This window comes from Sus scrofa, chromosome 2 (assembly GCF_054392235.1).
Source record: "Sus scrofa isolate SSC_HxYL_T2T_F1_AM1 chromosome 2, Sscrofa_HxYL_maternal_Yorkshire_Landrace_v2.0, whole genome shotgun sequence".
In the NCBI taxonomy this organism is placed as follows: domain Eukaryota; kingdom Metazoa; phylum Chordata; class Mammalia; order Artiodactyla; family Suidae; genus Sus; species Sus scrofa.
The window spans coordinates 49,821,190-49,843,401 of NC_139384.1; the positions used below are offsets into that span (position 1 = coordinate 49,821,190).

General features: G+C 42.7%; 1 protein-coding gene across 6 annotated transcripts in view; it reads right to left on the minus strand.

Moving 5' to 3' along the window:
- The window catches only part of TEAD1 (TEA domain transcription factor 1), a 275,134-nt gene that overhangs the window by 252,415 nt on the left and 507 nt on the right, over positions 1 to 22,212 (minus strand). Inside the window, 1 exon segment of one of the 6 annotated variants that reach the window (NM_001435253.1) lies at positions 21,551 to 21,851. The gene's annotated coding sequence lies outside the window, so the exon portion shown is untranslated. 6 annotated transcript variants of the gene reach the window in all.

Genomic DNA, 22,212 nt, shown 5'->3' on the forward strand with positions numbered 1-22,212 from the left:
AAGTTAACTCTTAGATCAATGCAGGACAAATAAAAATAATTGGGTTTGTCATCTCTCACCACATAAGACAAAATCTTTCCCAAGTTTAGAGAGTTACTTTTCACACATTAATAATAGAAATATCTTTTCAGTGATTTCCTAACAAACTCACCTAGGACAAAGAGGTTTTTTTTTTTTTTTTTGACAAACCTGACATCTGGAAAACCAAATGTCAGATATTGTGACTCTCAGTCCAACCTCTGAAATCAAAATGAGTCTAACTTTCTCAAAAGCTCGTCAGAACCTCTTAGCTCAGACTGAAGTTGAACACAGAATTACCCAAATACAAGTACAAATGACAAGGAAGAACAAAGTGGCACCCACCAGCCTGGCCGTGCTCTGAATCAGCCAGGCTTCATTAAGAAGGCAGGCAAACTTTTGCATTTGCTTTTATTTTATCCTTTACAAAGGCTGAAATAGAATTGGACCTTTCTGAGCCAGCTATGAATCGGAAACAAGCTCAATTTAAAAGGCATCAATATGCAACTGCTCATCATTTCATTTTTTTTCCTTCTCTTTCCTCATCTTTTTCACGGGGTCTGTCTATCCCCTCTATCTTTAGACTCCTATCAGAACTTCTAATGACACCATATAAACCTAGTGGAAAAAAAGTCTAGCTTCAGTCCCACGTTCTCAAATCCCCCAGCTAGCCAACACCAATTAGAGTCAGAGAAGAACATTAGAGCTGATAAATGAAAACGTATCACACTCAATTTTAATTTTTTTTCAAGATCGAAAAAGTCCATACATTCACAAGCAAAGTGTGAAAGCAGCAGAGCACCAACTCCATACAGGTGGAGAAACCAAGTCGACTTAGGAGCAGGTGAGGGGAGACAGCTCATAAGAAAGAATACACACACACACACACACACAGGGTGCAGAGACCCATGACTTCAGGAGAAAGCACTTCACATTTTTCCCTCACTTTTAAAAATATTTAATAAAAATTATCAAACTGATTTTGACATCAGTAAGACTGGCCTGATAACAGTGCAAAAGGAACAACAAAAAGAGCCTGTGTATAAGGAAGTAAAACACAAGCAAAAGCAAGAGCAAGACACAGGCCAGAGCTCGGCGGGCTGGCACTCCTGTGTCCTCCCTCCCCTCCCTCCCTCCTCCCCTCCCTCCCTGTCTTTCTTTCTCTCTCCACTGGGCAAACAAAACAAAAGAAGTTGATACTTTAGCTGTACATATGGACTCCAGAGCTTTCTGCCCCTAAGGTCTGTGTGCACACCCTCAAGTTTTAGGATTCACTGGAACCGAACTCAAAGCTCCGTGAAAAACTTCCCATGCACTTGCAGGGGCATCTCAGCGGCGACTCAACCAGCCGCCTTTCCTGGCTGAGTTGTGCGGGACTGGACAGCAAAGCAGGGTATGCCAATGCAGCCTAATATTCGGATCAAGGCCACAAATTATAAACAGTTTCAATAAATTGACTCGAGTGCCTTTGTTCCTCAGACATACATCTTCTTACGGCTTACAAAGGCAGGCAGCAGAACCTAACCACCAACTCGACTATAGCCAGGACTGGGAAAGGAAGTTATTGAAGCCTGGATTTCCTGCTTTTGCTTGTAGCCAAGAACTATGAGGGTTGTAGTGGTTTCAGGAACTGACTCATCTAATGATTCATGGATAAGATACTGCTTTGAATAAGTTTCTGACCCTAAGACTCAGGAACTTCAAAACCAATCTGAACCCATGCTTCCCTCTTATTTGCAAAAGAATATTCACAGCAAAATACACAGGAGGACAATGGTTAATGAAACAATGAAAACATCACACCAAAAGCAGGAAAAGTAGAATGTGGATATCACATTTGAAGACATGATCAAGAGCTTAATCCATGGGCTGTGACTTGACAGCGTCCCAAATTTCCCAAAAGTGAGTAACAGGTGGGATAAGTTTATTTTTAGATGTCATTCCCCTCCATGTAAAAATAGATTTAGCACAGTAATATTTTAATTCAGGCGCATGTGGGGTTGTGACTCTAAATACCTAAGACAGAAAGTAGCATGCAGCTCTAGATTTAACTGCTACAGTTGCAAACCAGGGAGAGTTCAGGGTTAGCTGACCAATGACTAATGGGTAATAAAAGACTCATGGAACTCGTTTTCTTAAATCACCCTCTATGAGAAAAACGCAATCCAGTATTTCCACCCATCTTCTGACCAGTCTTCTCTTTCCCCCACCATACACACACACACACCCAGTCCTGAAAAGCAAACCTCTAAATAAAAGTTCAGAGACTGGCGCTGGCACCTCTGGCTGCTCCCCATATTGTCCTCATAGATTCATTCATCACCAAGAAGTCCCATTAGGGGAGTTCCTGTTGTGGCTCAGAGGGTTACAAACTTGACTAGTATCCATGAGGATGTGGGTTCGATTTCTGGGCTCACTCAGTGGGTTAAGGATCCAGCGTTGCTGTGAGCTGTGGTGTATGTCCCAGATGAGGCTCAGATCTGGTGTTGCTGTGGCTGTGGTGTAGGCTGGAAGCTGTAGCTCCGATTCGACCCTTAGCCTAGGAACCTCCATATGCCATGAATGTGGCCCTAAAGAAGAAGAAAAAAAAAAATCCCACTAGGGAAATTTTCAAGCCTCCCTGGCCCCCCATTCCCTGGGTTTTCCCTGCCTCCTCCCCCCAATACAGGCTATTAAGCACAGAACCAGTTTCAGAGGTGGCTTCAAAGTGTTTACCAGTTTTAATACAAGTTCAGTCACACAGAGGGAAAGGGGGAAGAGAAAACAAAAGTGGCAGGCTGGTCTGGAGAGAGAAGGGGGATGGAGGAAGCAGAAAGACCAGTTGACCAGGCAAGGCCAAAGTGCAAGGGCTGCCTGGCAGGCACTGCCCGGCTGGGTTCCTCCAGCAGATTTACTGACATGACGTCAGTGGCTCCAGTCCAGCTTTTTCTTTGGTAGCTTTTACCACTTGCCTCCTGAAGCCTCTACTGTGTTAGGGAGCCACAGGACCACAAGGAAAATTCCCTTTATGAAATGAGTTTAACTTCAGGGCAAGAGGCCTGCCTGTGAATTACAGGGTTCCTTAACCTCTCCCTGTGCCCCTGGAGGAAAGGGAAGGGAATAAACCCCTGGTCTACTGTACTTTTCTTAATGCAGAGGAATCATTACATGAAGCTTGCTGCCTTTAAAAAAAGAGGGGAAAAGAGAGGGAGAGAGAAAAGGCGGGAGTGGGGGGGTATGTTAAATGAGTATCCAAAATTTCAAAGGCCAGGATGCTAGTTAATTTCTCAGGGATGTCTTGGATGATGATAATTTCAGGACTATTCATTCATTCTGGTGTGAGGCTGTGTTGGCTGGACTGTGAACGCATTCGGCTTTGTTTCACCAACAAAACAAAAAAGTATTACTGAAGCTGAAACTCCAGACCTGACGGGAACCTCTGAAGAGAACACTGTAGATATGTTTAAAATGAGGTGTTTTTGTTTTGTTTCGTTTTGTTTTTTTTGGCCTAAGTGCATATTCTGTGATTCACCAACAATGGCATAAAACAATTTCCAAAAAGCAAAAATAGAAATTACCAAAATTAAATCTAATACAAGACCTATTAAACAAAAAAACATTCATTTTAGACTTAGAGGCTTACTGTTGTGTTCCCACAACCAATGCATAGGACTCCAATGCATAAACCTGCCTACAACCACAGAGCTTAACATTTTTTACCTTCTAAAAAATAAAGTATTAGTGATAAATTCTTTAAATGACTGGTAGATTAAATGTACTCTGTTTTAAACACTTTGAGAGAGGAAGGTACAAAACTTAATTCAACGAGTATTTTATTCAAACAGATGTGTGTAAATTGACCCCAACAATATCATCAAAATACAGCTTGAGGTCTGAATGGCTCAGAGTGGTAATAAGATAAGGAATCTCTCACCTTCCGCTTATTTAAACAAGACACAGAACAAACCATCAGGGAGACAGGACTGAAGGCAATGATTAAAGTTTTTTCTGAAACCTAAATTAATGTGAGCTCTGGCCTGCAAGATGAGACTCAAACCATGAACTGTCCTAGGGGAATTCTTCAGTCTGGACTTTTCCTCGAAAGAGAAAAGGACAAGATGACAAACACAAGCATGGAAGTAGCAAAATCAGAACCAAAGCGGCCACGCGTGAGACAAGTGTGGAAGGAAAAGTTTTTACTCATGGATGAAAAAGTTGACATGGTAGGTAGGATCCATTTCTGAAGGGGGAGGTGGGAGAAAGAGACCCAAGTATCCAAGTTTAGCTCTGAAATACCATTTCCCACTAAAAGCAACCAAAACTCTGCAGCAATGATTCATTCTAAACCCAAGAATACACAAAAAAGATAGGATAGCAAGGAAGCTATCAAAAACTATTAGGGTCACATCAAAAGGACACAGGGGCCAACTAAAGAAACTCCCAATGACCAAAGATGGTACAATTTGAGCATCAATAAGAGGAAGCTACAACAGATTCAAAAGCATCTGATAATTTTAAAACGACAAATGCATAGCAATATTCAAGAAAAAAATGACCATAAACCCGGCTTTTCTGTACAACTCTATGCCAGGTTAACCAAATAATTGACAAGAGAAAGTTTCTATAAAAGTATTCTGGCTAACAAATGAAGCAGCAGTGAGAGGATGGAATATGACCAGTTTACAAAACCCACAGGTAACAGATATAGGCAGAGATCATAAATGAATAACTTACATGACAAAGAAAGAGGCAAGTGGACATCACATGCCTCGTGGTGGTATACAAGTTATGAAATATTCCTGTTTACATAAAAAAAAAATTACACCTGTATCAGGTCAAGCTTCCAGACCTAAATTCGCATTTATAAGAGATCCAGAGGACAGGAGCACATGATAAACAGCACTAAGAGAATACAACAGCAAAATCCAGAATGAGGGGAACTCTACAGGAGAAACAAGGCTTTCATCACAAATCAATTGCAAGGCGGGGGATGGAGGGAAGAGATGTTTAAAGAATTTTAAGAAACACAACAACCAAAGATAACTTTTGATCTGATTTAAACAAACCAATTATGGGAAAACACTGATAAGACAATTAAAGAAATCTACCGCTAACTAGATGTTTCATACTAAGGAATTATTATTAAGCTGTGTAATATCACAACTGTGTGATATTACAGTTGGTGTTTTTTAAAAGGGTCCTATTTTTAAAATACATACTTGAAACTTTACAGATGAAATGGTAATGACATCTGGGATTACTTCAAAATAATCTAGTGGTAAAGGAACTAGGAATTTAGAAGAAACAAGGATGGCTGTGGATTGATGACTGTTGCTAAGTGACGATAGTATGTATAGCGAGATTCACTACCCTCAACTACACTGAACTGTTCATGATAAAAAATTTTTAAAAATCTAAAATAAGACACTGTTTCTGTCCCCCTCCCTCAAAAAGAGAGAAAGGTGCTAAACAGATACTTGGCACTCTAATTCATGGCCACTGGGTGATGGTTATCATAGTCATAATTATAATCAGCTGTGATAACCCACGAGGAAGGCACTACTATGTCCATTTTACAGGTGAAAATCTGGGGTTCAAAAAGAATAAAGACATGGCCCAAGGTCAAATAGATATGTAGAAGAAATGTGTGTAATTCCACAAATTCATAAACATAATGGGAATCAGAACGATTTATGTCTTTTCAAAAGAGTAACTTTTAAAGAGTGCCCGTAACCCCCAAGCCAAGAGATTCAATGTGCTCCAGAATGAGAGACAGCAGAACTGAGAAGTGGTGTGTTGCTGATGAACATGTTTGATGAAACATGGGAAACTTCAAAAGTCTCTTTAAGATCTCAAATGATAAGAGCAGAGGAGAAAGGGTGAAAAGTGGATGGTGTGTGTGTCTGTGAGAAAATATGAAAGCAAAAGGGAAATTGTCTGAAGAGAGAAAAACAACAGAGCAGGAAATCCAGCAAGAGAGGAAGCTGGAAAAAAGCTTAAAACTAAAACCCAAAGGAGGAAGATGGAAAAGCAAATAAATGAGTGCCTGTCAGACTGGTCCACTCTGGTTGGGACAAAACCCTCAGGATCTTGGACAGAGAACAGGACAGAAGAAGCAGGAGACTTCAGAATGGGTTGAGGGAACCAACAGAGAAGCTTACTATGGGGCTATTCACCATGTTCCATCATATTTCACTTTATCTTATTATTTTCATTTTTCAGATGAGGAGATGGAAGCCCAGAGAGATTAATTTTCCCTAAGACCTCACAGCCAGTAAGGAGAACCTGAGCCTGACTTCAAAGCCATGTTTTGAGGCTGCTCCACTAAATATATAAAGCACTAGAGAGATCACTGGGAATTTGGGGTTAACAGATGCAAACTATTGTCTTTGGAATGGATAAGCAATGAGATCCTGCTGTACAGCACTGGGAACTATAACTAGTCACTCATGATGGAGCCTGATAATGTGAGAAAAAAGAATGTATACATGTATGTGTGACTGGGTCACCCTGCTGTACACACTGTAAACCAGCTATGATGGAAAAAATAAAAATCATTATAGACCTTTAAAAAATAAAATGGGGGAGTTCCCATCGTGGCGCAGTGGTTAACGAATCCGACTAGGAACCATGAGGTTGCAAGTTCGGTCCCTGCCCTTGCTCAGTGGGTTAACGATCCGGCGTTGCCATGAGCTGTGGTGTAGGTTGCAGACATGGCTTGGATCCAGCGTTGCTGTGGCTATGGCGTAGGCCAGTGGCTGCAGCTCTGATTCAACCCCTAGCCTGGGAACCTCCATATGCCGCGGGAGCAGCCCAAGAAATAGCAAAAAAAAAGACCAAAAAAAATAAATAAATAATAATAATAAATAAATAAAATGGGAAAAAGAGCACTAGAGAAATCTACACAAAGTTGGAGCAACACCAAAATGGCCAACAGCAAAGTACCCAAAAAGCACTGGGAAATGTATGAAGGCTCTAAGAAGGAGGCAAGCCAGTACAAGGAATGAGGGGAAGACAGGAGCACTAGTCCTAGAAACTGGCCATCAGTGGCCCCAAACTCTTTTAGCACAGTCACCAGAATCAGCTGAACAGGAGCAGACAGTATCAACCAGCCCACAACCTTTCACCAAAAACCAACCAAGCCATCAAAGATGGGTAGTAACCTCATTAGCAATCCTATTTCGAAGTCCCTAATGTCTTTTTCAGCAGGCTGATTTTATTTTATTTTATTTTATTTTGTCTTTTTAGGACCGCACCTGAGGCATATGGAAGTTCTCAGGCTAGGGATCTAATCGGAGCTGTAGCCACTGCGCTATGCCACAGCCACAGCAACGCAAGATCCAAGGTGTGTTTGCGATCACATCACAGCTCACAGCAATGCCAGATCCTTAACCCACTGAGTGAGGCCAGGCATCAAACCCACGTCCTCACGGATGCTAGTCAGGTTAACTCAGCAGCCTGATTATTAAGGGCACTGAACAGAGCACAGTTAACTCCTTTGTCCCCTCTGCCCCTGCTCATCACATATTGCAGCTTAAGATATATTTTCCAGCTGGTCACCTGGGTGCGGAGGGGAGAAATCCACACCATCTCTCAAGTTCCCAAACACTCCCACCATCAAGGAGTGAAGTTAAGGTCATCTGCCTAAACCCTACCCTCCTACAGCAGGCGACCATTTCCACATCCAGGCCTTTAGGGTGGTAGAGGGGTCTAACTCACTCAGCTGGCTAACAGAAGCACATTCCAAAGAAAAACCAGATAAACTGGCAGGTCCGGTTCCAGGCTTCCAAACCAGATCAGCAACCCCCCTCCTCCAACACATACCTATGGCGCAGTTTAGATCAACCCAGCCCCCAGGTAGCCTTACTCTCGCTAGTATAACCAGTCTGAGAGGTGAGGGATACTGGGTCCCCTCTTTGAAGACTGATACCAAAACGGAGAAGTGAATCTTGCCCCCTCTTTAGAAGAATGACTTGGGCAAACTCAACATTTTAGGACCTTAGCTACATGCTTGTTTTGAAAACAAAGTAGTAAGTACTTTGCCTTTTCTACACCAAAAGAGGCACACAGATGTAGGAACTGGCTTCAAATTTTGGCCTTTTTACACTGGCTGTGTGACCTTGGGCAGGTTACTAAACCTCTCTGAAAGAGATTCACTTTCTTCAACCACAAATAAAGCTCTCAGGTTTAAATGAGGTAACACTGAAGAATGGGCTTAAAGACAGAAACTGGCTTGTCAGGCTTCCTTTCTTCTTTCTTTTTTTTTTTTTTTTTGGTCTTTTTTAGGGCCACACCCAAAGCATATGTAAGTTCCCAGGCTAGGCGTCGAACTGGAGCTACAGCTGCCGGCCAGAGACAGAGCCACAGCAACACAGGATCTGAGCCACGTCTGCAACCTACACCACAGCTCACCACAATGCCAGATCCTTAACCCGCTGAGCAAGGACAGGGATCTAACATGGATACTAGTCATGGATGAGCCATGATGGGAGCTCCCAGGCTTCCTTTCTTATCCAAATTCTCCTGGAGTGGTCTGGAAATCAGCACAAACTGAAAGTTAAGTTATGGAGTGAACTCAGTATGGTTCCTCCTCTACTAATTCGAGCTTTGGGAAGAAAGTGTGGGGCTGAAGACAAGATGACTCGGATAATACAGCTCTCTAGGACCCTTCTGCCTAAAGCTCTCACATTTTATCTCCTTACTCTAAAGCTCAGCTTGAAAGCAGCCTAGAGCATCTTCCCAAAAAGAGAAAGCAAGGATTTTTAAGAGACTTTGCCCAAGGTCACAGAGAGAACCAGTAGCAGAGGCTCTCCAACCAAGCCATCCTTTGATACAGCTGGAAGTGGAAGGGCCAAAATTCCCAGCCCTGGAGAGGACCCTCAAATACCTTCTCCTGAGAAACTGCCCCGAACAGCTCTCCCAATTCTCAAAAGCAAAGGCCAGAGCCATTCTTTCCAACTGAACACCTGCCCAAGTTTACTGCCTAAAGCACATGATAAAATAACTACATGAACAATGGTGTTAAAATAACCACCTGGAATTGAGAAGTGTCATTACAGTTATTTTTGGTTTTAGGCAAAGTACTAAAATTTCTTAAATTTCTGAGATTCCATTCCACATTCCCTCTGCATCTGCAGGTCCCAAATCCAAATTCAACCAACCTCAAATCAAAAATACTTGCAAAAAAAATTCCAGAAAGTTCAAAAGTAACCAAAACTTGTATTTGCTGCAAGATGGTAACTATCCACATCCAGTATTTACCCCACAGTTACAACTATTTACGCAGCATTTACATTGTATTTAGTTTTGCAAGTAATCTATAGAGATAGTTAAAGTATACTGGAGGATGTGTGTAGCTTATGTGCAAATACTACACCATTTTAAATAAGAGACTTGTGCATCTGAGGATTTTGTCATCTGCAGAGGTGCTGGAACCGACTCCCTGTGGATACAAGGTCCACTGTATTTCCATACATCATAGGACATATTTATACAGTCTCCCAAAGAACAAGGATAAGCAAGTTTGAAACCTAAGAATGTCAAGACTACAGGCTCTAAAATCCGTAATCTGAAATCCCCAAACTTCACACAATACACACCTTTCAGAATTCCACTAGGAAAAACTTCTAAATTAAATGTGCAAGTCTAAAAGGAAATGAACCAATGCTGAATCATTCTAATGAATGATGAGACACTTCAAAAAAATTCATTATGAATTGATCCACAGAACAGCAGAAGGTTTGAAATACTTTGGGTGAAACTAGCACAGGTTTATAGGAAAAGTCGTTCTCTGAATTTCCCCTATTGAAACTCTGGCCTCAGAAACAGCCTGAGACACTCCTTCATGAATAACACTGCTACACATGCTACACTAGGCCACCCCCAAATTCTCTCACTGGAGATTTTTCTCTCTATTCTGCTTGATTTAAAGGGAGTCAGCCAGTTTCCTCAACAGTTCCTATTAGTAGGATGACCATACAGGTGTATTGTCCAAACTAGGATATTTTGAGAGTAAAAGAAGGTATTTTTAAGGATTGCACCATGACAACCACAAACCAGGACTGCACCAAGCAAGGAGTTACACAGCCACAAGGAACAGTAGAGAATAATCCTTTAAAAATGGATAAAAACTACCACAAACAGTTATTATGAGGAAGACAGTGAGCATCTCGTAGGAGGACACAGGAACGCGAAAGCCCAAGTTAAAATTTAAAAAATGGGGAGAGCAGAGCCTGAAACTCAAAGTATAAATTAACCTATGCTGGGGTCAATTTTTCCTCTCTTAAATTACTTACAAATCAAATTCGTTACTTGATTTGTGGCATCGTGTGTCTTCCAGGTCTCTCTCCCACATGATCTCCTGGTTTACTTATCCTTTATGATTTAGTTCATGGACTGTTTAAAGTGTAAACCGTATGGGTAGTTAAGGCGGTCAACATTTATCACTAAAAAGGAAGTCACTGGAGTTTATGGCTCCGTGCTAACGAACCTGACTAGCATCCATGAGTATGCAGGTTCATTCCCTGGCCTCACTCAGCGGGCTAAGGATCCAGCGTTACCATGAACTATGGTGTAGGTTTCAGACGCGGCCCGGATCTGCTGTGGCTGTGGTAGGCCAGTAGCTGCAGCTCTGATTCAACCCCTAGCCTGGGAACCTCCATATGCTGTGGGTTGGGCCCTAAAAAACAAAAACAAAAACAAAACAAAACAAAACAAAAAACAAAAAACAAACAAAAAAGGAGAACAAAAAAATAAGTCATCTCACATTACTGAAGTTATTCTTTCTTAAGAAAACTTTCACTGTAGATACTTCTAATGGATACCTGTAGGCTCCTCACTAAAACCAGTAAACTAGCAGAGATATAAACTCTCATTAAGTCATTGCTCTAAATATCAATCTTAATCACTTGACCAGCAAAACACATTGTGAGGAATAACAGGAGTACTGTGCTTTGTTTCTTCAATGATAAATAAATTCACAACCCATAAAATTCACACTTTATAATTCAGTGACTTTTAGTAGATTCACAGGTTGTGAATCATTGCTTTTAAATCTACCTTTCTCCCCTCTTCAACTGTCAGTCTGCCTGCCTCTGAAAACCTTTTTTCTCAACAAGTCTACTCATCTCCATTAATTTAAAAAATTTTTTTTATTAAAGTATAGTTAATTTACAACGTTGGGCCAACTCTTAATTTTTAACTTTAAACTTTTAAAGCACACAGTTCTATATACCCTGGTTAAGAAGCCACAGGAGAAGACACCAGTAAAAATGCAGGTGGTCCTCAGGCCAGGTTCACACAAAGCCATCTTAACTGCTCCCAGTCACTGGGAGTGGCCCAGTGTGAAAACATGGAGACACTGACACACCCCGAAGTGTAGCTGGGTATCAAGTGGAGCTTCGGGCATCTGGCTTTGAAAACACAGGTTTCAGAGTTCCCATTGTGGCTCAGCAGGTTAAGAATCTCATGAGTATCCATGAGGATGCGGGTTCAATCCCTGGTCACTCAGTGGGTTAAGATCTGTCATTGCCGCAAGCTGTGGTGCAGGTCACAGGTGCCGCTCAGATCTGGCATTGCTGTGGCTGTGGTGTAAGCTGGCAAACTGCAGCTCGATTCGACCCTAGCCTGGGAACTTCTATGTGTGCTTTGGGCACAGCCGTTAAGAAAAAAAAAAAAAAAAAACCACAGGTTTCTCCCCACCAGCTCCCAGAAAGGATTCTGCTCACCTACCCAGGAAGCATTCTGGATTAACATTCTCTTAAATATACAACTATACTGGCAAAGGGAGGGGCTGTCATTCACAAATGAGTATAAATTATTATTTGATTTATATCTAAGGCCCAGAGAAAGGAATCTGATGAGAGGAGCAGATTTAACTCAAGAGCTTGGAGTATGCAGAGGAAAAGGACAAGTCTGACAGCAGTCACACCTGCAGCTCTAGCCTACTGAGCTAGCTCTTATCTACATTATTACCACAGCCCTTCAAACTAGGTAACATCAGCCCATCTTTCAGATGAGGAAACTGAGGGCACAGAGAAGATAAGCAGCCTGCCTCTGAAGAGGTTAAGAGGTGCAATGAGGGCAGCAAAGGTAGAGGAAGTTACCTCTGTGCCTTTTTTTTTTTTTTTTCTCTCACACCCAGAGGTGATGCCCTCAATGGCTTTGCCAGCAGGTCCAGGGCCTTAAACACAGCTTCTCTATGAAGAGATGAGTTCCATACACCCACTTTGGAGAAGAACTTTTAGAACTCAATCCTAAAATTAGGAGAGTGGCATCCAAGCAAGAACCTAAGAGAGCGGTTTCCTTTCAAGAGGATGAAGGAGCACTACGCTACCCACCTTGGGAAGCATTTCCATCTAACTTGCACTTACCATTTGGCAAGGAATGACCTCAAATGCTGTGTTTACTGATTGATTTCCTCTACTTTATGAATAGGGGAAGTGTGGTTCAAAGAGATTAATGATCTCAGACTTTATGGGATGCCTCAGCCCCTCCTAGATTTCAATCCATTTGCCTGAGACCAGAAGTCTGTCTCTTCTAAGCAGCTGCTTTAGCCTTGGCTTGGGTGCTCTTTTAAGAGTCAATGTCCAGGCTGACCTGGCAGGAAATCCGGAAAGACCTGGTGTACAAGATAGCATGTGAAGTTGCTGTTTACTGAGCATTTATTATGTGTCAGACACACAGGAGGCATTCTATTAAAATGTACAGATGGGTATACCAAGGCTTGGAGAGGAAGTAATTTGTCCAAGGACACAGAACAAATGTGGCTGAGCCAAGAGCCAACTAAGGTGTGCCCAACTCCCAACCTGTGTCTATAAACCTGTGTTACTATCCGGCCATTTTCCAAACCAGAATCAGGAAGCTTCCAGCTCTCTACAACCAGTCCCATCCCTCCCTTTTGCTTCTTTCATTAATTGCTCATAGCCAAGTTTTAGATCTATAGCAGCTCAAGACTGGCAATGAATCTTCTTTATGGCTATTTGAAGGTCCAGTTCATTACTCTGGAGGGTATTTCACGGGGGGAGGGGTTGTTCATTTGTTTAACAACTTAGTCCCACTCTAATTCCAAAATGGCATCCGGAAAAAAAAAAAAAAAAAAAAAAAAAACAACAGTAAAATTATAAAAACGCTTTTCCCTTCAAGGGCCAATTCCAATATCACCTTCTCTGCAAAGGTCTCCTCCATCCCCACCACTGGGTCAGACAGCTCTTTGAATATATCACAAACACTTGCCCCCACTGATGTTTTTTTATTCTTTTGTTCTGACATTACATGACAAAATTCGTGCTCCCAAAAATTACAAATGTGTAAAAAATGAAAGCCCCTCCCCCTTCCCAATCCACTCCCTCAAAGCAACCCTGTTAATAATGTATAATCTCTCAGATCCTTTTGGGTAGAGATGCAAACACATTTCATCAACATTTCATCAACCCTAAGACACCAGTGATTGTAAAATGCAGCATGATTTTATTTTTAACAAATACACTGTTGCAAAACACCATGCCAGAACACTGCCTCATCACTTAGAAATCATATTTTATACATATTGAAACTGTATCAAATGTCAATCTTATGCATACAAAAAAAAAGGAAACTATAAGCAAACAAAACTGGGTAAGATCTAAAACTACTCAAAGAGATCAATATCCATGCTTTTCCACACACCATGGCCCTCCGTGCCAACAGGTACACTGGCAACATCAAGAGCATTCTTAGGAATGCGTGGTGACTGCCTCCAGGATCTTCCTCCTCTCCACTGCATTTGTTCTGCAGGTTGAGTGAACACAACCACATCGTTGGGTCATAAACACCACCCGGTCAGCCATAACTGCAGGACACATCCCAATTTTGAAAATGCTCAAATATGGAAAAAAAAAAACCCTGCATCTTGGAAATCATGAAATACGAAATGCACGGCTTCCCCACGGATAGTGATGATCTCTTTACGTGCCTCTTTTCCTTGCTAAACTGGGAACTCTGCACGATGTTTTACTGATGGCCAGTCATTGACCACCTCTGGCTGATCCCAAAATCCCTGACACACAGTAGCACTTGCAAATGTTCAAATATCCAGAGGAAGGCAGCAATTCTATGTAAAACTGAGACATATGGATTTCAAAGAGTCCAAGATGGGGGGAAGGGAGAAGAAAGGAAAGAATGAAAAGCCAAACATGGGTTTTTTGTCTTTTCAGGGCCACGCCCGCTGCATATGGAGGTTACCAGACTAGGGGTCAAATCGGAATACAGCTGCCAGCCTACGCCACAGTCACAGCAACTCTGGATCTGAGCCACGTCTTCAACCTACACCACAGCTCATGGCAACTATGGATCCTTAACCTACCGAGCGAGGCCAGGGATCAAACCTGCATCCTCATGTATACTAGTCAGATTAGTTTTTGCTGAGCCACAACTAGAACTCCCCCAAACGTGGTTTATCCGCAGCAAAATCATGCTCATCTTCAAGATGCTGTCAGATCATCCTTCTTAACCCTCACACTGTAATATCAAGGTGTAGGACATGAGAACCCCTATGAACTCAAAAAGTAAAACTACCTCTGCAGGCAGCGAGGCAAGAATCAGGCCTCAAAACCCTCACCAGCAAGCCTGATGCTTGCCTCTCTGGAAACAAACTACCTCCATCTTCCCAAAAGGTAACAGATGTGTCCTGAGCACAGAGAAGGTGGTTCTGTTCATCGAATTGCTTCTCCTGCACAGAACAGTACAACCTGTTTTTGTGCTGCGTATCTTCAAAACCAACCAAAAACATCTCAGTGAATTTCTTAGTTGCTATATGTTCCTAGGTACATCACCTCACAAATATAGGAAAAATCCCATTTAGAGGTAGGAGGGATGGCCAAATCTAGTCTGACTCCATCTGAGGTTAAAAGTTAGAATGCCTAGAGCAATAATTCCCAATAAGAGGTGGACACCACTATGGGACCTCTTAGAAACACCGCACCTACGCCAGCCCTCCTTCGGGGCTGATATCCAGTCTGTGGAAAGCTCTATAGAGGCTATGAAGCACATGCTCAGGGGGGATCCACTGGTGAGGCAGAGGCTCCCTGAGACAGGCAGGAGTGGAAGGAGGCTGCTCTGGGTTTGAGTGAGAACCATTTGGAATTAGCTAGTGATGAAACAGATCTGTGAGCTGAGAATTAGAAGCCCGAAAGTCAAAAGGTGGGGAAAGGTAAGGGGCCTGAAAAGGAGAAAAAGAGGAGTGTGCAGGGGGTGGGGGGGACAGAAGGTCTGCCGAAGAATGAGAGTCACGTGGCTGATGAGCATGTGGTCGTGCACATCATGAAATCTCCACTGAGCCACCCACTGAATGCAGAATCCCTGAGTTGGTAGGAGTCCCCCTATCAATTTACCAGGGGCAGAGATTTTAGTTTTGTTTCAACTTCATTGGACATCTACTCAGATGTCTGAGTACAGATGTTCTTGAAGCATTTCCCTCTTCAAGAATTAGTCCATAAAGGAAGCTTTCTGCCTCCAAATCACAGATAACACTTCCTTTGATTTCCAGTTATATACATGCTAATCATTTTTGCTCTTGATGATTAAGGTAAGACTCAAAGGTGGAAGAAAATTAAGGAGGTATTTTTAATGCAACAAAACTAGAAACATTTTATCAAAATTAAGAACCATATTGGCCTTATTTTCCCCCAGTATTTAAAACAAAAGCAAATTTTGAAGTATGAGAATTTCTTGGCTCTTCCAGGACAAATGCTATTCAATAACTTGTTTTCCGTTTTTCTGTCAGTGAAAATACCTGATGAAGTCTTCTAAGCATCCCAGATTTCAAGACAGGGTTGACGGTTCCCTCAGCTGATGTGGCATTCTAACTCTAACCACCATTGTCTCCCAAAAGCTTTGAAAAAAAAGAGGCAGCAAGGAAGAAAGGGTTGAAAGAGATTCCACCAAAGGAAGCATCAGCACACAGAGGTTTCAATGGTTTCAGAATCAGTTAGCCCTCAAGACACCCCCGGCCAGTGATGGGTGATCTGAAAATGAAGCATATCAAAATGCTATTGATGAGCTAAATTACCAGACAGCTTATCTGAGGCCCACATCCGCCATATGCTGCCCCAACTTCTGCCGCCTGTTGCTGCCACAACAATAGGCACGCCTACCCAGAAAACACCATCGGACAGAAACCCAGCAGCAGCGGCATGTGCGGCAGCTACTGTGTTTACATTTTATTTTGTGCTATTAGCTGTGTGCCTTCCCCTGTCCCAGGAGTGACTTGAAACACACACACATTCAATGTCAAAGAACCAAGTTACCTGCAGGACACATGCGTGCACGCTGCATGTGTGCGCGTGTGTGGGTATACATCAGGTGAATGGAGAGAAAACCAGATGTCAACTTCAGAAACAGAGCTGCCTGGTGGGGGAGGGAGAGCCAGGCAGGCTCCCAGCTAGAGCTGCAAGCAGACAATGCGCTTTTCTCAAAACACTCAGGCGGGCGGGCCTCGGGGAGTGGCTATTTAAAACACTTGGCTCCTTTTATTTCACCACCATGGAAGTGAATTCAGCTCTTAAGTGCCAGAGCAAATGAAGTCATTTGGTTTCCGCGGGCTCCCTTTGCATTTTAGCAGCAGAAGTCAGACTGGACGAAAGTCGGAAAGTCCAGCTGAAGTTATTCTTTCTTCCAATTAAAATTGATTCCACAGAGGATTTGGCGCCCGGGCTTCATTATTTTGGGGGGAGGGATGGGGGGGGGAGAGACACTAAGGTCACAGAAAATGTAAGGGACACTGAACACTGGAATGAATGCTGACAAAGATAATTCCCTTCACAAAATGCCATCAAGTATGACCAGATAAGACAGTACCTTCTACAGGCTTGGTCAGTATAAAAGAGTAATAGTGATTTTTGTCAAATGAATTCACAAGATTTCTGCATTTCTTTCTTTCTACTCTCTTAAAAGAGGTTCCTTTTTTTGCAGAAGATTGTATCATTGATGGTAATAAAATATCTATTTAGTTTACTATCAGGGAAAAAAAACAAGTTTTCAAAGTGAACTCAGCAACACACAGCATCTGGTTATGCAAAAAAAAAAAAAAATGTACAAGACGTAGGTTTGGATACACTACAAAGCAAAAAAAAAAAAAAAAAAAGAAAGAAAAAAGTCTCTTTCCCAATATTCAGATCTAGTTCACTATTACAAAAAGTCACTCATTTCATCCCCCCAATTAACCACACCTAAGTAGACAACATTCCTGGATGAACTTTTCAAATTTTCTTAAACATTCTCAGTTAAAAAAAAAAAAAAAATCTCCTTTCAAGTTAAATTGAGATTGCACTTGAACTCCATCCAAGAGCGGAGCTGAACTGAATTATGATAATTAGAAAGCTGTGCCTATAAAAAAGCAGTGCAGTTCATGCATTTTTTTTAAAAAGTTCATGCCAGAGAATATAAGTTCAATATGTTCTCACATAATTAACATTTCCCACCATTAGCAGCCGTTTTTCAGTTTATGTATCAGTAAAAACAACAGCACTCGCCATTGTTGTATCTTCAGTAGTGTTTCAGTCACTTTACACACACATCTAAACCTGTCAGATGCCTCAAAGCAACTAGAATTTCCCAATGGAGACAAAGGTGGTGCTTAACTTGTGCATCAATAAACTGGCTCTTTCCTTTAAGCCCCTGTTTCCAATGCCGCGCCTGGCTCCTCAAACTAAAACTGCTGATGAAATCCTAAAACGGAGCCTTAAAAACTAATGGGAGAAGCGCAGAAGGCACTGCATTGGGATAGTAAATACAGGGGGTGGGGATACAGCCAGGACAGAGCCTTCTTCCTTTGGCCTGCCACAAAAGTAGAAAAGACAGCCTCTTAGGAACAACCGCCCCCCCACCCCAACCCTTACCCAATCAGAAGAGAGACCAGTGGTTTCACAGTTAGCCAGGCAGGACTCCCAGACTATGGAAACTATTTTCTGAGAATCCTCCCAACCATGCAAAAAGCCAGTGGACAAAAGGAGAACTTCAGAGCTGAAAGCGACCCACCCAGTAAGAAACACTGTCCTGAAAACCCACTCTTCTTCGGAGCATCTCTAAAATAAAAATACTTACTTCAAAATTCTCTTATGCTGCACCACCACAAAGCTCAAATGTAGCTGAGGAAGTCGATGGATTTCAACTCTGAGTTCAAACAGGGGAGAGTGCCGAAGAAGCTTAGGATGACAACCTTAGACTGCAAACTCTCAGCTGCTCACAGCTTTGAAACAAAACAACATGAAAACCCACACAAAAACACTCCCGATATTTAGAGCCAAACACTATAGCACGCCATAAACTATGTCAGAAGAGGGAAGACCCCAAAATCCCCTGATTTCAGAAGTATTCAGTAATTGCGATACAAGGGGATCAAAATTGGTATTGGTCCAAAAGCCCAACCCTGAAACAGTAAATGCTTAGGGTGGACCTGAAGCATTTGATTGTATCACCTTCACCAACTAGAAAATAAAATATATCACTGATATCGTTCAAACATGACTTGGGCTCTAATTTAAATACCACAGGGTAATCTGCGGCTTCTACAGATAAAATAAGAAAAAGCGCCACGCAGCTGTAAGAGATTACTCCAGTCATTGGTCGGTCCCCAATAGCCCAGCAGCACAGTCTAAGTCTGTCAAAGGGCAGTAGGCTTACAATACACTTTTCTTGCCGAGTTCAGAAGTAGGACATTAGCACTCTGCAGTTCCAGTCACTGAACTTGAAACAGGAAGCTGGAATGCCCGCAGTTACTAACAGAAAGGTGGGCTCTGATTTTCCTTCAAGTCTACAGAGCCCAACACTTGTTCCGTCCCGTATTCTTCAGTCTTTGGGAAAAAATAGCCCCCAAGAGTGTTACCCCTCAACAGACCCAACCTCTAAGAACTACCTTCACTCCGCAATATTTTTCCGTCCTTTCACAGTCTCTCTATAGGAAACAAGATAAAGTGCCTAAAAATACAAGCTTCAAAGTGTTATCTACCTCCTGTCTATATGCGATCCCGGTCACTTTACGTACATGGGATCAGAGTCACAGTTATTTGCACCAACATTTTGAGTGATGAGACACCACGATTTTCATTTGCAGGCAGTATAATTACATTCACAATTAAACACATAATAAGGCGAGAGATTAGAGAGAAGAGTAATCCCACAGATGCACAAACTATTGTCTGACTGCCATGGATGACAGATCAATCCATTTCTGAAGCAAGAAACCTTAAAATACCATAAATGGCACAGCTCATTCCTTCAAAGACCTGTCTAACATTTGGGATCTGCATTCTCTAACTGTCCACGTTACACATTTTTCTACTGAAAATGTGACAACAGATATGATCTAGACCCTCACTGATAAGACTACAAGCATATTCCTCCAAATCTTCCCATTAAGAAATGCCCTCTTATACCTGCAGTCCTATGTTGTCAGAGCCAGCAAAATTCAAAATTATTTATAAATGACTGAAACTCAAGCAGCAAAAAACCTGAACTTTTTTTTTCCTTATGGCTTGCCTGACTTTTTTCTTAAAAAAAAAAAAAAAAAGTGGGGTTACCAGTGCCTAAAGTAAGTATATGAATATATAATTCTTGCCATATAAAGCAAAAGAAAGGGAGAAAGGCAGAGCGGAAGAGAGGAGGAAGCAGACTTTCCCCAGCCTGACCCCCTTGCGCCCTCCCACCCTCCCGTGTCCGCTCGGACCCCACAGGCCCTTATATATAATTAGTTTGCTGCTGGGGCCTAGGCACACTCAGTACCACAATGCAAAGAAGCACCTCTTGGTGAGAAATTCAGCTCAGTCCGGCTCAAACTAAGCTAGCATGCCCTCCTCCTTTAAATTAAATTTCATTAAGTATATGCCATGGTAAGTCCTGGCTTATGTTTTGGGGGAAAAAAAGAAAAACAAAACAAAACAAAAAACCTTCAATAACCTTTCTCAGTCATGTTCCCTGGATGGAGTTCTATTTGTTACTTTAGAAAAGGTTACACAGAGGAGAAATCTACACAAAAATTCTTTAATATTTTTTTACTCTTACTGTCAGGGCAAAGTGTCACATTAGTTTTGTTTCAAAGTTGAAGAAAGAGGAAAGAAAGAAAAGGAAGAAAGAAAGGAAGAGGTGGTCTGATATTCTCCTAAAACTGCAAATGAAATAATACTTATCATTAAAGTAAAAATAAAATGGTCTGCATTGGCACTTTTACACCATCGGCAAGAACCGGTAATGGATACAGCTTATCAGTTCATTTTTTACAACAAGAGCAAATAAAAGAATTGTAAACTCTGTTTAAAACCTGAAACCTGAGAGTCCAACAGAGAGTTGCACATACAAAGAAATACTAAACAAAAATATCTGTGACCATTTATGGGAATAATGAGATTAGAAAAATAAGCCTTTCCCCAAAAAAACAATCAACAATTCAAAACCTCACTGCTGACAAAGGTTCAGCTAATCCATTTGTCTTTCCTGAGTCACTTTGTAATTAGTTCTACTATTTCCTTCTAAAAAGGAAAGATTCTTACCAAAGTTGGATCTAAGTTTGGCCCTTACAGGCATTCAGATATGTTTGGGCTCAAAGATCCTGCTATTTACATAAGGGCACAAACCCAACAGTGAAAGGACAGGCTGACGTCTGTTCCCCAACCACTACTTCACAGTACCCTGGCAGAGAAACCCCCCCCCCCCCCGGGGGAATGAGACACCAGCCAAGATTCACTGCAAGCAGCAGAGAAGGGAGCCCACTCCCTGCTCTGACAATGAATCCAGACCGAGTCTTCCTGCAGGAATCTATTCAGGGAACCACCTGCAGGTACCCACCACACCACAAGTGATCAGACCACCTAAACTTCCAGAAAAAAATCAGGATGAAGGGTGGAGAAGAAAAAAACATGTCGTTGTCCTGAGCTGACACTTTGCAATGTCTGTAGCATTTTTAATACAAATATTTTTTGAACTGTTTTGAAATCTGATAGGTTTTGCAGACCTTTCTGTCCCAGGACCTGGGCTTCCTCCAAGGCACTGTTTTTAAAACACGGCCTTTTACATTACCCGCTCCTGGAACATCATCTGTCTCTAAGTTTCCAGTGCTCACTGAGGTCAATTTTCATTTCTGCAAATCACAGGCAGCCACTTGCTTCTGAAACGTTAACAAGCCTCCTGAGAAATGCTGGTGGCTGGTATTTCATTGTTCCATAAATATTTTTATACAGTGACACCATTCAACTTTAAATAAATCTTTAAAAAGAAAGAATTAAAAAGCAAAAGAAAATAATGATCTGGATTTTATTTATTTTCGTAGGAGGAAAATAAGGAAGGTGTGAGCCCTCCATTGTTTTCAACTCATTTAAAATGCTTCTTCGGTTTTTAAAAAACACATTTTAAAAGAAAAAAAAGGAAACTCATACAAGTTGAACTTTCTTTAAAGCGGGCCTCTGCACTTCTGAACAAAACAAATGTTGCTGCTACGAACAAAGACTAGAAGTGCACCCTGATTTTCTCCCCTCCTGGGGAATCATTTCTCTTCCAATAAACAAACAAATCCCCCAGTATTTCCTACCAAAGGGAAGTTTTCCAAGGAGAGTCTCCTCCAGGGTTTGGTGGTAACTGCGACTCAGTCTTTTTTGGACACAATGTTTCTGCTGACTCCTGAAAATTTTCCACTTGAATGTGCAATGAAGCAGCGGCGGCGGTAGCAACAGTCCTGGAGAAGCGGCAAAGACGACCGTGCCTCCTTTCATCTTTGAGAAGGAACGAAACCTCCGCCAGCAGCGCAAGTCGGCTCAGACCCCGGGCGGGCCTCGGGGGCCCCGGCGCCTGGGGCGGCCAGGGAGACGCGGTGGGGGGAGTCGGGCCGGCTTGGGGCTCCCAGGCGGCGCCGGCGGCTCTCCCCGCCCGCGCTCGCTCCGAACTTCTGACTTCTCCCAGAAGAACGTGTAAACTGCCCGAGGGTGTGTGCGTGTGCGCGCGGGCTGGCGGACAGGCGCGAGAGGGGGGCGCGGGGGGCGCGGCGCGGCCGCCCCGGCGCCTCCCTGGCCGCTGGCGGGGCCGCCTGTTGCCGCGCGGGTTCCTCAGCGCGCGGCCCAACTTGGCGTCCCGGGAACTCGCGCCGCGGCGCCGAGCCGCTCACCTTGAAGGGGCGCGGGGAGGAGGGCGCGGGGGCCCGGCCCCAGTCCTCCGCGTGCCCGCTCACCCGCCGCACACAAAGCAGAGCCCCGAGAG